Consider the following 16,983-nt stretch of genomic DNA (forward strand, 5'->3'; position numbering starts at 1 on the left):
TGTGAGGAATTGAAGATTCAGAAATTAAAAAACTAAACAAGCAATAAAAGGTAAAAAGAAGCAATTAATTTTTATAAAGTTCCAGAAGATCTGTCTTCTGAATTAGACAACAGATTTGTACAGTGGACCCTTGGTTTACAAACTTAACTCCTTCTTGAGGGCTGGTTGTAAATCACATTATCAACTGAAGGTTCAGACTCCTGTATACAACCTTCAAAGTCTCTTTTCAGTACACAAGTATATGTCAGCTCCTCAGAGAGGCACCCTGGCACAGGATTTCTCAACTAACTCTATATAGGAATTGATGTTGTAATGTTCCTTTCAGAAATCTCTAAGAATTTCAGCTGTATCTGAGATTCATTTTGAAGCACAAGTGGCTGGTATTTGGGTCATAACTCAAAGATTTCATCATAAAACTGAAATTCCAGGCATCACTTGATGATTGATCATAATTTAATAATTCACATAATTCCACTGTGAATCTACAGAACGTTAAGGCAAAATTGATTATAAAAACCACATGCATCTAATTTTATTTTACTTAATTGTTAAATAATATAAATAATTTTTAAAATTGCAAAATAAGATAAAGATTAACAAATGGTTAATGGTGAAAAAGATTAACAAATGGTTCTCATAGACATCTTTTTAGAAAGACATAGGCACAAGATTCTTGATAAAATATGTTGAGCAACTTTTACCTAGTAGTTCCAAAGTAAATGAGACTTTACCTTAGGCTACAGTGCATTTCTATAATTTATCATAACCAGAAAATTTTATTTGCATGCTTTCTCTTGGATGGAAAATCTAGAATGTAAATAAAATAACGTGCAAAATAAAAGTATAATGACTGGAAAATACAAGATAAACTTTTGTATTTAGGGAAGGTGCTCAATAAACTTGGTGGATAACAAATTGAAAATGACAATATTTATTACAGGTGTGTACCAATTTTCCAAAGCAAGCATCACTATTATGTTAAATAAATATACACCAGTGGGTTTTTTGTTATTGTTGTTTTTGTTTTTGTTTCTGTATCAGGGATCAAATTCACAACCTCATGCTTGCCAGATAGTCAAATCCCCAGCCCTACTCCAGTGGCTTAAAGAGAGAAAATGATTATGAAAAATGTGCTTTGAAGTGACCTTTCTTGAGTTATGAGGAAAGCAGTCAGATTATGGATGTTTTGTTGATTATTATGACTCCAGTGATCCGGATCATTAACAGCCTCTTTGTGCTGTATATGATGAGGACAGTTCAAGGCATTGATGGTAATTGATAGGCCATCATAAAGTTGTGTGGTATATTTAAAATAGTAAGATTCAAAATAAATGTATTGCCTTTCTCTCTCAATATGGAAGTGCAAAGGAAACAGATTGGTCAAGTTGATAGGAGGTTAATGAGAAAACTTGGCCAATGAGGTTTATTTCCATTTGCACATTGGGATGATGGTAACATTCTCTTGCTTTTTCATTGGAAGCACTGCGATTTACATTCACTATCTTCCTTAGACTGTAACTGGAAATAGCAGTTTTTCCTTGAGAAACTGACAAAATGACAACATAGTTGGTGGGCTAACCATTAATCTTTCTTTAACATCTGCATGATATGATGTTGTGTACACATTTACAGAATGGAATTATACGGTAATTCCAATACCTGAAACAAGATAAATGTAGTCCAGTTAATGTGATCATGAGCTCAAGTTTAGGCTCAATCAACAGTAATTCATTGTTAAATTCTACCATTGGAGCCTCCTGGGAAAATAATAACTGTTCAAATGTTGGGGAAAAAGCTAAGTAATTACGATTTTAAATAAAATGCAAATTTTCAAACCCATGGACACTTTCTTTCTGCTTGTTATTACGTAGATAATAAATTAGGAATGACTAGGTACTAAAGTTGAGATTCTATTTTTCACCTGATCTTCATTCTTTCATTAATCTGAGCAAATTGGTATGTGAAGTCTATTGTATATGAGTTTAGTTTAATTGCAGTGAGATTCCATATGTAAGACAATTAGGACAATGGCTGACACATATTTAATTCCAAGTAAAATGTTATGTTTGTTTTGGGGACACGTGCATACTACTTCCTCTACTTTGAGTTTTGCACCTGTCAAATAAGGCTGCGAACATATTGGATACATTCAAATACTGGTAAAAGACGTTTTATATCCAAAATATTCAATCATGTAAATGTATGTGTTTAATATTGAATTAAGATGTGAAAATTTGAGGTCTGAAACTCCAAAGTAGTAATGAGTAGAGAGGATGGTTCACTTGCGATGATGATATACAAGGTTAGAATGTGTCCAAAGAGATGCTGGGGTGTAGGTCAGGCAGGAGGTCCTGAATTTGCTCTTCAACCCTAAAAAAGAAAAAAAAAAAAGAAAAAGAAAAAGTTTGATATAATCCTTATATGCACTATTTTTTCTGGGAATTATACTATTTCAACATAAACTTGAAAAACTAAGAGATTATGAATTTAATTTTCATGAATTTTCTAACATTTTTGATAAAACAGAAATCTAATGTTATTTATCTTGTTTTCAAATGAGATTTTTAAAAGCAATATTATGATTATGATTATGATTATTTGGTACCAGTGATTGAACTCATGACTTCACACTTGCCAAGCAAATGCTTGTGCCACTGAACTAAATATCCAGCCTAATAAAGCATCATTTTATAGAAAAAAAACACAATTTCAAAATAAAATAATAGAAGGATAGCAATAGTTAACTTTGCACTTAGTCTATAAAAATAAATATCCAACATGATCCACTAATTTAATCTATAACAACTTTACTCATTGAGCAAAAAATTGAAATATATACTTCCATGAATTTAATTTTTAGATTCATATAATAGCCTCCTTTTATGGAAATGTGACTTACAAATTTTTATCACATTCACTTATAAACCAAGAATATTGTTTTAAAAATTTCTTAATTTCTTTGTTAGTAGCAATTTCATAATATTTTTGTCATTTGTAAAAACAGCAATACATATATTCCTTGGTGGAATTTTCTGTCAAAATCGAATTTTTATTAGAAATGTATTATATAATTAGATGCACTTATATATTGTATAAGTGTATAATTAGATGTACTTTTGTATTTTGTTTATATAATTAGGTACACTTAAAATATAAATGTATAATTAGATATGGAGTATGAATTGTGTATCACATATATTGTTTATTTATTGTGTATTATAATATTTTAAGCACATATGTTTATATATACCTAATTTAAATTTGAAGAAACCGATTAAATTTTCATTATCATATTTTCTTTCTTGTAGTATCTTTGAGTTGTAAATATATTCATAGAAATATTGTTAATTAAAATGCCTAAATATATTTATTTATCCTGAATATTGTCAAAAATATTTCTGACTATGTCCATTATATTAGGTGAAGGTGCACAAACACAAATGAAAAGTTATCAAATTTGCATAATTCAAGTGTTTCATTTGCAAGGCTTTTGTTTTATATGAAGATATATGGTAAGAATTTAAGATTAATTTTTCCCTCGCTGATCACAAATGTCTATAAAGAAGTGAACCAGTAATCACAGCAATCATGCATTTCTTAATTTTAATGAGTAAATGTAGTATTTCCAATTTGAGTGCTTCCTGAAATATAAAATAACCATTAGGTATGGATTCGATTGATGTGAGACTGTTCAATTTTATGACTTCTTGTACTGCATAAAGTCATAGAAAACAATGTGTCATGGTTCATGTCTGAGTCCCCCAGCCCTCATGAGTTTGAATTGTGCGTTTGTTATTAGTTCATTGTCTAGTGCTTGGACTGATGGTGTCAGTGCTCTACCCACATATGGGTGGACGTAATGGTAGGAAGAAGGCGTGTCTTGCTCTTTGCTGATTCCGGCTTGCTGTTTGCAGCCACCATGAAAGGCAGCCTAGCTATGCCCAACTGTCTTGTAGCCAACTGAGTGTAAACTGAAACCTACAAAAACTGTAAGAAATAAACCTTTCCTTTCCCAACTTTGAGCTTCGGGTATTTTGTCTCAGTGACGAATAAAAAGTAACTAAGACACAATGTAAGCCTGTCTTCTAAGCAAGTGGATATAAAGCAGAGTTTGACTATACAGTTCTACACTAAGATCAAAGTTGCTTGATGACAGTAGGTGTCTTATCTGAAATATCTGCTTGCAATCTTTGTTAAAACTTTCAATACTTCAGTAGCAATATTCTAACAATGCTCTAGTCTAAAAATGTATTCACTTATTGCCTATGAGTTGAATAAGTTATTTTCAAATACAATTTTATAATTACTTTATAAGATTAAAATTACTTTGAGTCTGAAAGCTCATGTTTAATCATATTTACCTTGAAATAGTGTAAGGAAAGTTTTGAAAATAGGTTTTGTTACTAGCATAAAATAAGTTTCAATGAAAGCCTGGGGAAGACATTTTAAAGTTCTGTATTTGTGATTAGAATCTTTCATAGTACGTACTGTGAGTTTCCTGAAATGCAAACAATCACATCATCCAGGCAGATTATCTCTGAAAAGAAAAAGAAACCTAGAAATGCTGGTTAGAGAGAATAGGAATCTGGTTACAAAACACCTCTGACCTGCTAATTTTCAGGAAATTAACAGCAGCTATAGTTTACATAGGGAATACCTATTTAGTTGTTTCTTATTGGTAAGTTAGTAATTATTTCAGCACTTCTCAAAGCAGAGTACAGGAAGCAACTACATCATAAATGATGGGACAAAAGTTAAATTTGTGACTTATAGTATTAAATCATCAACAGTAAATTTCCATGTTACATCATCCAGATGAGACCTCATTAACCATTAGTACAGTAATTATGGGCTGTGCTGTCATAATTTGGTTAAAATGTTACCCCCACGCTTGTTCATTTTCCCTTTCTGATATAACATCTGTAAAGCAACCATACGCTCTTGCAAAAACTTGACGATATAGGTTTCACCACAACCTGGATCCTTAACCCTTTAAAAACAGTTTTTCCATTGGTAGGCAAAAGTGTTGAAGGACACATGTCCTAGCCTCAGTGTATTCTTAGTGGAAAAGTTAGGTGGCTTTTTAATTCTTAGAGGGAAAATACAAACAAACAAACTCCCCACCCTCCAAAAAAAAAAAAAAACTGTCCAATTACAGCACAGATAGAAGCTAATATCAAAACTATGTTTAATTTTCTTAATGGAAAAAAAAAGAATTTTACAACATTATTCTATCCTGGTGCTGGTTTTATCCTAATGGGGTGGGATATCTTGGGTATCCAGAGAAGATGCAATAAAATTGTTCACTTTGACTTCTTTTTCTCAAATCAGGGTTAGATCTAGGAAATAGTTTTGTAGCTTTGATGAAAAGTTTTAGAGAAAGTCCTTTCTGTATAATTAAAAACTCTGTAACTGAGAACTATGAACATAGCACTCTGAACCTTATTTTACTCTCTATAGCTAAATATTTTTGTTCTGTCTTTTTTGGACAGGGTCTCACTATGAAGTTTAGGCTGGTCTTAAACTCATTTTGTAGCCTAGGATGCCTCAGCCTCCAGAATGCTGGGATTTTATGCCTAAAAATGATTATTATAACAATAATTCTAACATTATGCATTGGGCAATATTTAATTTGAATGAGATATGATGAAAAGTGTCAACATTCTGCTCTAAGTAAATCTCAGGGAATATCAGGGCTGTCTTGCAAAGTTTCCCTGGAAAGGTCAAGTCCATTCCTTCCACTCAGCATGGTCTTATCTGATTCTACAGGCTGAACCATGACTTTTAAAGTGAGTAAAATATTTTCTCCCTTCCCTTCTCCATATAGTGTGTATCTAGAAAATCTGTGCAGAAGCAGTATATAAGCCCTTGAGGTGACAAACACAGTCAGGTTTGTTATATGTGACCTAATTTTATATAAGGGCTGAGGGGTTTTAACATCATCCTCAAGATATTAAAAGACATTATAGTAAGCACCTAGGAAAAGCAGATTATAACTGTTACACCTTTCCCATTCACGTATGCTCTTCTCAGTTAAGAAATTTCACTGCCACACTGCTACAAATCTCTACAATAAGAATCTAGAATTTCCCATTTCCAAGCTCCTGATTTTGTTACCTGTTACACTGATATAACTACTTTTTGAGGACAGTCATTCCATGACTTTGATTTTCTTATGTTGAAGAAAATGTTAAAAGAAGATGCATGAAATTTACTTAATTGAAGCTAAAATTAGAAAAATCAAAGCATAATAGATATTACATTCATAAATACTGCAGTATTTCAATTATAAAAATTTCAACAAAATGAAACACTAGGCAAACTCCAGTACTGATGCGTCAGTAGAGTTAACTTTCTGATATATCATGCAAAAACATTTTACAGACTATTTGAGCACACTTATCTGAAAGACTTGACCACTCAGATTCCAAAACACATTTTCTTTTTTCTGAGATACTGCTTCTGCTTAAAGTGGTGTTCAATCTGCATTTCAGATAAGAATTATTTTTGAGTGGCTCCCATTTAGTTTGAGGACTCATTGATGTTGAAAATTTCATTTGATTCATAAATGGGGACAGCTGAAAGAAACTAAATTTAGCTTTAATCACACATTGAGACAAGGACAAAGCAGCACAGATCCTAATTTCTTTGGTTCAAAAGAAACTGATGCTCATTTCAATTCATTTTAGGAAGTGACAGTGAAGACACTGCATAGACTCTTTGGGAACTTTATAGGATAATCATTCATACATACTTTCATACAGTCTTTCTATACAAAACCCAAAATGTTTGCTGAAGAGCTTTTGCTGATTATTAGAATTAAACATGTATTGGGAATCATGAAATTAAAGTGCTGTTCAGATTCTCTCTGCCTGTCTCTATCTTTTGTTTTTCATTCTCGCCCTCCTCTCTGTCTCTCTCTGTCTCTCTGTCTCTGTCTCTCTCTCTCTGTCTTACCCAATAAAATACATATTTGTAATACATAAATAGAATTTATAATTTAAAAATTTTAAAGCATATTGTTCTGTGGCATTGAATGTATTCATTTCATTTTGAAATTATTACTACTATTTGTTTCCAAAACTTACTTCTTCCCTGAAACTTTCTATCAAACCATCTCTCCAGTCTCTTTTCCTCTCAGCTCCTGGAAACCACTATATCACTTTATGTTTCTAAGACTTTCAGTGTTCTTGTAGCTTCATGTAAACTAAATCATACATTACTTATTTCTTCATGACTAATTCAGTAAGTGCAACATCTTTAAAATCACTCATGCTCATTTTTAATGGGGCTGTTTTTAGTTGTTGATAATGGCAATGTATGAGAAAATAAATACCCAAAGTAAACACAATTTGACAAATAGATGAAATGATATATTTAGATAAAATAGTTTTAAAATTTATGAAGCTTTGGAATATAAAACTAAAATATATTTTAAGTGAAAACTTACATATATTTATTAAATGATGTTCATGTCCAGAAAAATGTCTTACCTTTGGTGATTAATGGAATATATAGATGAAATGACTTTTTGAAGAAACATCTAGACAAAGAAATAAGAGCAATTAGTATTAGAGTCTTTAGAGCACGTAAGAATAGTACTTTGTTCCAAACATCCTGTTTTCAATTGAAGTACTTTAAAATACTGCTCACTAATGAAAACCCTATTCCATTTTAAATTAAACTATAACGTAAAATATGACGTCAATGAGTCCTAAGACTTATGTGTAGTATTTTCCCTGAGGATGTGATATCTGGGTAAGAACTAGTCTACTATGAAATTTATTTATGCAAAACTCATTTTTACTTACTAATATTATCAAATTTTGCTGTCATTACTATTATGTTTCTCCATCTGAAAAAAAATCCATTTGTAAATAAGAGTCTTAGAATGATATTAATTTCCTGCTTAATATTTTTCTTATTCAGATCTTTGAGAAGAATCTATTCAAGTGATGAGAGTTGCCTTGTTTTTCTGTAAGCTCCCAGTAACAATTATATAATGTATTTTTAGTGACAAAAATGATCAAGTTTGATTGTGGTTGGGGTTGTCTAATTCTGTCAATGTGCTGGAATTTACTAAATTTTAAATTTTAATTTTGTAAATTGCATGTTTTTCTTCATTAGTTTAATAAAGTTGTTATTTAAAAAAGAAACATACAACTTAAATGCATGAAAACTTGAGAGTACTCTCTGAGGATAATTGACTTTTAGCTGGAATACATATACCATAAAAACATTTATGTCCAATCCTTGTCTACCGCTTCATTGTACCATTTAGTGGTTTCTAAATCATGTACAGAAAAGATATTTGCTTTAGTAAAAAATGAATAAAATAGAACAGTGGCAACCATCTACCTTTACTGAATTTGACAAAGATCCTAATCCAAAAGGAGAGCCAGGTATATTGTCAATTTCTTAAGGGTGGTCATCAAGACTACAAGAACAGTGTAACAGCAGTGGCAGGAAATCCCAACCAGCCTGCGGGAACTTTCTCCCTGACCTGGGACCAGGCCAGTTCCCTACTGGACCGGAAACCAGGCTGGATCAGAGACTGTAGTAGCAGCAGCGGGGTGTTCTGCCCAGCCTGCAGGAACTTTCTCCCTGACGTGGGGACCAGGCCGGTTTCCTACTGGTCCAGGGACCAGGCCAGATCAGTGACTGTAGCAGCAGGGGCTGGGATTCCCACCCAATGCGGAACTTTCTTCCTGACCTGGGGACTGGGCCAGTTCCCAACCAAACAGACCTGTGAGAGGAGTGGGGGGTGGGGGCTGGGAATCCAGCCTAGCCTGAGGGGACAGTCTTCCTTGCCTGGAGACAAGGCCGTGTTTCCCTGCCAGGTCCAGTGAGTGGGGCCATCGCAGGGAACCCCATCCCAGGCTGGCAGAATTCTCTCCCACACCTGGAACAACACTTGAAGCTCCAAAATACAGGAAAATGACAAAATGAAAGATCAAAATGCAATCTCAAACATCCAGCCCATCCCAAGAAAGCCTAGGAGCCATGTGAATAGAAGAAAACACATGCCACATAACTGAAATACCTGCAATAATGGTAACTGAATAAAGAAGCAAGTATGGGAAGCCTGAAAGGAATTCAAACTAGAAATAATCTCTCAAGTAAAAGAAGAAATGATAAAAGAAATGAAGCAGATGCTAAACATAGCTAAAGAAGATGCAGTTAAAAAATTGGAGGAACTAAACAAAAGGATAGAATCCGTGGATGAACAATATAAGAAACAAACAGAATACATAAAACAGATGCAAAGAGATATACAGGAATTCAAAAACTCCATTGAAAGTTGTAAAAACTGCCTCAATGAATGTGAAGATAGAATCTCAGACCTCGAAGACAACATTGGAGTCAGTGAACAGGAAAGAAAAGATCATTTAAAAATAACAAGAAATCAGGAAATAACAACTCAACACCTAAAGGATGACGCAAAGAGAAACAAGGTTGATAAGGATAAATGAAAAAGAAGGGGACAACATAAAGGATGTCAAGAGGATATTTAGAGAAGTAATAGCTGAAAATTTCCCAAGCATGAAATTGGAAACCGACATCAGGTTCAGTGAAGCATATAGAACTCTAAATAGTCATAACCAAAATAAATCTACCCCAGACATATAATAATGACCACCCCAAAAATCGAACAAAAGAATAGAATATTAAAGGCTGTCAGAGAGAAAAGACAGATGACCTATAAAGGAAAACCTATCAGAATCACAGCAGACTTCTCATCACAAACAATAAAGTCCAGAAGAGCATGGAGTATGCATTTCAGATGCTAAAGGAAAACGATTTCCAACCTAGGCTGACGTACCCTGCAAAACTGTTCTTCAAATTCGATGGAGAAATCAGAAAGTACCATGACAAATATCAGCTGAAAAACTTCATGATCACCAAGCCAACCCTGCAAAGAATACTGAAAGACAGCATAGATACATTTAGGAAAAAACCGCTAAACAAAGCAGACAATTAAACAGAGCAGAAAGATAAACATGCAACAGCAGAAAGATGTCAACAATAAATCAATATATAACAGTTATAACCATTAATGTAAATGGCCTCAATACATCAATTAAAAGAAACAGATTGGCAGAATGGATCAAGAAACAAAATCCAACCATATGTTGCCATCTAACCCAAAAGGATACTCACAGACTGAAAGTCAAAGGATGGAAAACAGTACTTCTTGCAATAGGAGCCCCCCCAAAAAAAGCGGTGGTAGCTATTCTGTTTGCAGACAAAGTCAACATCAAGCCAATAATGATCAGAAGGGATAAAGAAGTATATTACATACGAGTTAGGGGTAAACTCCAAGAGGAAGAGATAACTATCTTGAATATATATGCACCAAACTCTAGAGCATCCAGTTATATAAAACAAGTATTAACAGAAATGAAAAACCAAATCAACAGTAACACAATTCTAACAGGAGATCTTAACACACCATTGACACCAATGGACAGACCAACAAAACAGAAAATCAACAAAGAAATAAAAGAACTGAATTGCACCTGTAAACAAACGTACTTAATAGACATGTACAGAGTATTCCACCCAACAACAACAGAATACACATTCTTCTCAACAGTACATGTGTCATTCTCTAAAATAGACCATATATTAACTCACAGAACATATTTAAATAAATGCAAAAGGGTTAAAATTATCCCTTGTATGCTATTGGACCATAGCGCTATGAAATTAGTAATTGACGATAAAAGATACTGCAAAAATCCCACAAACACTTGGAAACTGAATAATACACTCTTAAGTAATCAGTGTGTCACAGAGGAAATTAAAAAAGAAATTAAGCAATACCTACAAACAAATGAAAATATAGATACAATGCACCAGAATCTGTGAGATGCAATGAAAGCCGTCCTCAGTGGAAAATTTATTGCACTGAGTTCCCACATCATGAAAACAGGATGAATACAAATAAATAACATGATGCTACACATCAAAGAGCTAGAAAAGGAAGACCAAGTCAAGCCCAAAGCCAAAAGAAGAGAGGAAAATATAAAAATCAGAGCAGAAATCAATGCAACAGAGACTAAGAAAACAACCCAAAGAATCAACAAATCAAAAAGTTGGTTCTTTGAAAGAATAAATAAAATTGATAAGCCCCTAGCCAACCTTATTTAAAAAGGGAAGAAAGAGCTCAAATTCATGCAATAAGAAATGAAAAAGGTGAAGTCACTACAGACTCAATAGAAATAAAGAAGATCATCAACACCTATTTCGAAAAACTCTACTCTCAAAGCTTTGATAACACAGAAGAAATAGACAGATTCTTAGAAGTATATGAAGTACAAAATTATATGGTTTGTCTTAAAATACGGTATCTTCAGAATACTGAAAACTACGGATGATAAAAATCAGACTCAGGATATTTCATTTGGGAACAAGTAATCCATTGGCAGTTGGGTTTGAGACCATATGTATTATGCCTCCATCATAAAATTTGTTGATTTTTTTTCATCTCCTGAGAGAGAATCTAATTACCAGAAACTAACTGATTAGAGAAATTTTCAAAATGCCTCATTATTTGGATAGTGCCATGAGAATAGGTTATGACATTTAGTCAGTTTTATACTTAAATTGAGTGTCAAAAACCTATGTTACAAGTTTTCAGTTTCTGGAAAGAAAATTCCTGAAAAGTTGGTGCCTTTGAGAACAAGGTATCCAAAAAGACTGAATAGAAGCCAAGTAGATCAGAACAGTACAAAGAATATCCTGAAAATATGCCTCATATCATCAACTTTTACAGGGTCAAACTTTCAAAAGTAGGAAACTTACTAGGAGATGTTTGTTTCGTGGCACCCTGCTCAAAAAGGGCTGCCTAAGTTACTGACTTCCTAGATTTGCTTCTCTCTGTAGCCATGATTCAAGGTAGCCTGGCTAGTGCTCAGTCTGGCAGGAGATTTGGGTGTCTTCCACATCAAAGCTGATTTCATAAGCATGCAGAATGTAACAGTAACAGGACCATGGAGGCTTCCATTCAGTTTCAAAAGACAGAGATGTCTGGGTGTGGTCCCCCTGAGGGAGTAGTACCTAAAATTATGAGAATAAAGTTGACACTGCAGTGGTTACCCCAGGAAACTGGAGATATTGGGACCCTGGAACATCTAAGAAAACTAGCAGGCAGTGAGTAAAGCCAACCCAAGAGAGAGGTTGTGAATGGTATAATCTCCGATGCTGTAGGGACCAGGATGCCCAAATTCTCTGGAGTCCACATCTTTTCACCACACACATACTCCCAGGTATTTGATATGGAGCTGCAGAATTTACTGATTCCTCTTCTGTTTTTTGGTCTTGCTTTCATCCTGATTTTTTTATGCAATGACTTATCCTTTTTGAATGGGAATGTTTATCCTGTTCCATTATCTGTATGTAGTGTTTAGGTTTCTTCACTACTTTTCACCAGGTCTTGCAGGCACAAATTGCCCCATGTCTCAGAGGACTCTCATGGACTTGTTAGCAATGATGGAACTCTAAACACTTTGGCAACTCTTACAGAGGGACTAAATGCATTTTGCAAAAAGAGATGTGTGTGAGTCTTTTGAAGGCCAGAGGAAAAGGTTCTGTTTAAACTCAAGAATACCTCCCAGGGCCTCAAGTGCTCATACGTGGGGTTTATGAAAGGTGATCAAACTGTACAGTTGCTGTAACTGACTTTTTATTTTTAGAAGGAGGGGGCAGGTTGAAGAAGGACAATTGAGGATAATACCTGGAGGAATATATTACCCCCAAGATCTGTCCCTCGCTCTGCTTTCAGGCTGCCATGATGTGATTAACTTTTCTCCACATCAGGCCCTTCTGCTATGCCTTTCCTGCTTTAGAACCAGTCAGCTATGAACTGAAATCTGTAAAAGGTACGAGCTCAAATAACATCTCTGCCTTTATGTGGTAGGTGTCAGGTATTTTGTCTCAGCGACAAGGAAGGGGACTTAACAAATGGGCTTTGAGGAAAATTTAAAATCTAAAAGAGAAAAAATACACATTAAAATTTTGAGACAAAGAATTTTCGGGTTTTGTGTTGTGCATATATGTGTTTTAATCAAGATTTTGTTGAGTCGTATGTTTGTATTAGTGGCTTTTAATCTGGTATCAAAAACATTTTATGAGACAGTTTCAACATGTGGCTCAACTTTGACTTTGTAATAGTGCTAAGAATAACCATAGAGCTGATCTGGTTTTCACCTTCAGTACAGTATTCAGTACACATTCAACATTTTATTATAAAATAAGGTTTGTACCTGTATGTATGTTGGGTACATTTATAGTAGTCTAGACTAAGCTATGATGTGCAGCAAGTCAGTTGTACTAGATGTATTTTCAGTACATTGCTTTAATTTGCTTTGTGATCGAATGCCATGATAATTTGAAGAACATCCTCACTTCATACCTAAATTAAAACAAAACAAAAAGTCCATTTTTATAGTTCTGGAGTCTTGGAGATCCAAGTCTCATGCATTAGCTGATCTAGTTGTTGGAGATATCCCTTTCCTGTGTCATTAAATTACAGATTCAGACAATGAGCTCTGGTATGTTCATCCCCTAATAAGTAGTCCAATGCTTGCATCTGACTCCAATTACATATATTCATTCAGACTTAAATTGCATCTCACAAGACCCAATTTCCAACACCACCACAGGGAGGAATGGGGGATTTGATGTGTACATTCTGGAAGCAAACTCTTAATATAATATGTACATATTACTATGCTTTTTAAAAAATTAATCCATTTCCAGTTCCACCTTGCAGCCCTTTGTCAAACATCAATCTCCAGTTTCAATTTCTTGCTTTTCCTCCATATTGCTCAATAAATAGAAGTGATGGGGCAAGATTATTTTAGACATGGTGGTAAAGCAATACAATGCTAGTGCTTTATGATCAACATTTCTGATATCATAAAAATGTATGCCAAACAACAGTAACAAAGATCTTTATCTGCATTTTGGAAAACATACTCTACAACTTGGCATCTTTTCACAATCATTCACAGAATCTTATAAAAAAAGTAGTAAAAAATACTTCACAATTAACATAGCTATTTTGTTATAATACAAATGTGGACATTTTCACATGAACTCATTATTTTGAGATTAGAAGGGGTGAATGCTGTTCCAAAAATGAGCGCATATTTTTAAAGAAATGAATCTGTAGATCTACATTATTTACAAATCTAACTATGTTATTCCTATAAGAATTAAAATCATAAGATTTTAGTTTTCAAAAAAAAAGTGAGAATATAATGAATCTACTCGTGAATGAGTGAAATATTCTGGATTGACATTAAGCTCACTGGCATTCGAACAAATATGCCACCATTTAAATTAATTTTATATTTCCTGTTTTATTCAATTAATAATTTCAATACTAAAATGAGTATTTTTAATAAAAGCTTATTGAGGAAAGCTTCAGGTTTAAATATTTCTTTATTATTATTAGAAATACAGTCTGCACTGAAAGGTAACTTCTACAACTTAGCATACTGTTCTTCTGAGTTTTGTAGCACGTATTTTCCAGTACTTGGATAACAAATATTACAGCAAAAACTGAAATAAGTATCAGATTTTTTAGTTTTATGAAAATTAACATTAACATCACTGAGCAAAAATTTTTGAGAAGTTGCATAATATTAGCATTACTGGCGAGGTACCATTATGTTGTTACTGAAACCCTTCACATAAATATATTCACCTTGTGTAATCTGTCACAGAATAATACACTTCCTGTTTTTTCATTATCAGAAAATACTTTTGTCTTATTGCAATAAAATACATGAAGAGACAAGGTATTTTTGTGTTAGTAATTTAAAACTGCTTTTAGTACATTTTATTTTTCTCAAATTCCTAACAGCCTAAAAATGTGACTAATAAATTGTTGGTGCTACAGAAAATTATACCTGATATTTGAAAATACATTTATTACAAAATTTTGCCTTTAAAACCTTTCAAAGTTACAGCATTTTCTTTTCTGAATATAAAGTTTGTGTTTCTGTGTAAAATTCTTGATCTTTCAGTTTCATATTTAACTGGAAATATTCACATACTGTGTGGCAATAGTATAATTTTTGATTTTCTGTCAGGAGTTTAGCTCGGTGGTTCAAGTGCTTGCTTGGTAAGCATGAGGTCCTGAGTTTGATCCCCGGCAAAAAAAAAAAAAAAAAAAAAAAAAAAAAACAACAACAACAAAAACCTGATTTTCTGGACTGTGGTGCTGAGTATTAAACCCAGAGCCTTGCACATTCTAAGCAGGTGTTGTACTACTGAGCCACACTTTCTAGCACTTAATCTTTTTTTTTTAACTTTTTTGTTTTGTAAGATAGAGTCTCACCATGTAGTTCAGGCTGACGTTGAACTCTTATCCCAGGCTGCTTTTTACCTCACAGTGATCCTCCTGCCTCCCAAGGGCTGAGACAACAGGTGGGCACAACTGCACCCAGACCCTGAATCTGCTTTTAAGGAAAGCATCTAAAGTTTCTTGAGTTCAGCTATTTTTATACTTACATTCATTTTATATTTGTGCAGTTTTGTACTCATAGCCACAGTACATCTTTGATCTTAAGACTGAGTAAAATATACAGTTTTACTTCAGGAGTAATTGTGAGTAATTTGAAATGATCACTTATTTCAGGTGACAGAAGTATATACTATACCATGTCATTCTAAGAGATTTTTGGTAAAACTCTAAGCCTTCACGGTATGTATGAGCCTTCTTAGTAATATTTTCTTTTCAGTCTACAGAGAGGTACATACTTTTCCATTAAAAATGTGGGTACATTTATGAAAAGAAAATATTAGATGTTATTCTTCATACAGTAACTATTAACTTAATAGTAAAATAAATTATCAAAAACTCATCTACCTCTTAAATTTAAATTTGATAATTATCAAGAAACTGTCATTTTTATATGATTTAAAATTATATATAAGTAAAATTGAGTGTTCTGATTAGTTAATTTCACATGCTACTTTTCTCTGCTTGTAGAACAAAAGAGTTTGATCAAGATAGACACTTCATTGTGATTAGCTCTTAATTATATAAACTGTAAAATGGGCTATTGGAAACAGTTGCTATTTGTATTAAGTAGCAAATGCAGGTGGCAGAGAGGTAGTGAACAGGCACAAAAATGTTGAAGGTGGGCTGAGGAAAGACGGAGAGATACAGACTTAAGGTTTGGATTTCAAGGCACTTTTAATGCCAGCTCAGCATTAGAAATGTATTATTTGTATAATTTTTAAAATATTAGTTTGCTTTCTAATCTTTACATTTTGGAACATAATAACTAAAGGGGTGTTCTGTTACATTAGTATTTTTATAATGATAAGCGGATTTAAGAAAGTCAGTTCTCTAGACTGAAATTAAACCACTTGTGCTATTGGATGTTTGCTGTCAGATATTAAATTTTAAAGGAATATCTAATAAGACATAATTTTTAAACTTTTTGTATATTTTTTATATTTTATTTTATATTTTATATTTAGTATATTTTAAACTATTACAAAAGTATCATTTATATTTTTTTGAGGTGAGGAAATAATTTCTTCTATTTTACAAATTAGTGAAATGAAGAATAAATTAGTTAACTGGTTATTATCACATAATTAATGAACGTTGGAACCTTAACCCCAGAAGTGACGCAGTCTCGCATGGCTTTGGTAGATGACATGTCACAAACAATTTGAAAACAACCTTAGTTCTCTTTGGAATGTTTTACCTTTTATGTTGATTTAGTACAGTAAGTTTTCCAAACCATAATTTGTAGCTTCATGGATGATTTTAGGCAATGTCCACTTGAAACAATGTCCACTTGAAACAATTTGGTGCCAACAAGAAGTCATCATGGAAATAATCAGACATTTTCTGGAAGAAGATGAAGCGCAATATTTTTCTATCCCTCCTTTTCCAAGTAAGACAAAGATATTTTCCTAAGTAGGATAGTACAGAAGACCCCTTTCAGGCAA

At 33.3% G+C, this 16,983-nt stretch overlaps 1 long non-coding RNA gene across 1 annotated transcript in view; it reads right to left on the reverse strand.

The window, feature by feature from the left end:
• Positions 1-611: 611 nt before the first annotated feature.
• The window catches only part of LOC134470553 (uncharacterized), a 30,704-nt gene continuing 14,332 nt past the window's right edge, over positions 612-16,983 (reverse strand). The window contains exons 2-4 of the long non-coding RNA XR_010039498.1: positions 7,494-7,543; positions 4,489-4,555; positions 612-2,370 (exon numbers count right to left, since the gene is read on the reverse strand). This is a non-coding gene — a long non-coding RNA (uncharacterized LOC134470553). The remainder of the gene's footprint in view (positions 2,371-4,488; positions 4,556-7,493; positions 7,544-16,983) is intronic.

Source organism: Cavia porcellus, unplaced genomic scaffold (assembly GCF_034190915.1).
Source record: "Cavia porcellus strain 051 isolate PalLab524CR breed Dunkin Hartley unplaced genomic scaffold, mCavPor4.1 scaffold_15, whole genome shotgun sequence".
Taxonomy (NCBI): Eukaryota; Metazoa; Chordata; class Mammalia; order Rodentia; family Caviidae; genus Cavia; species Cavia porcellus.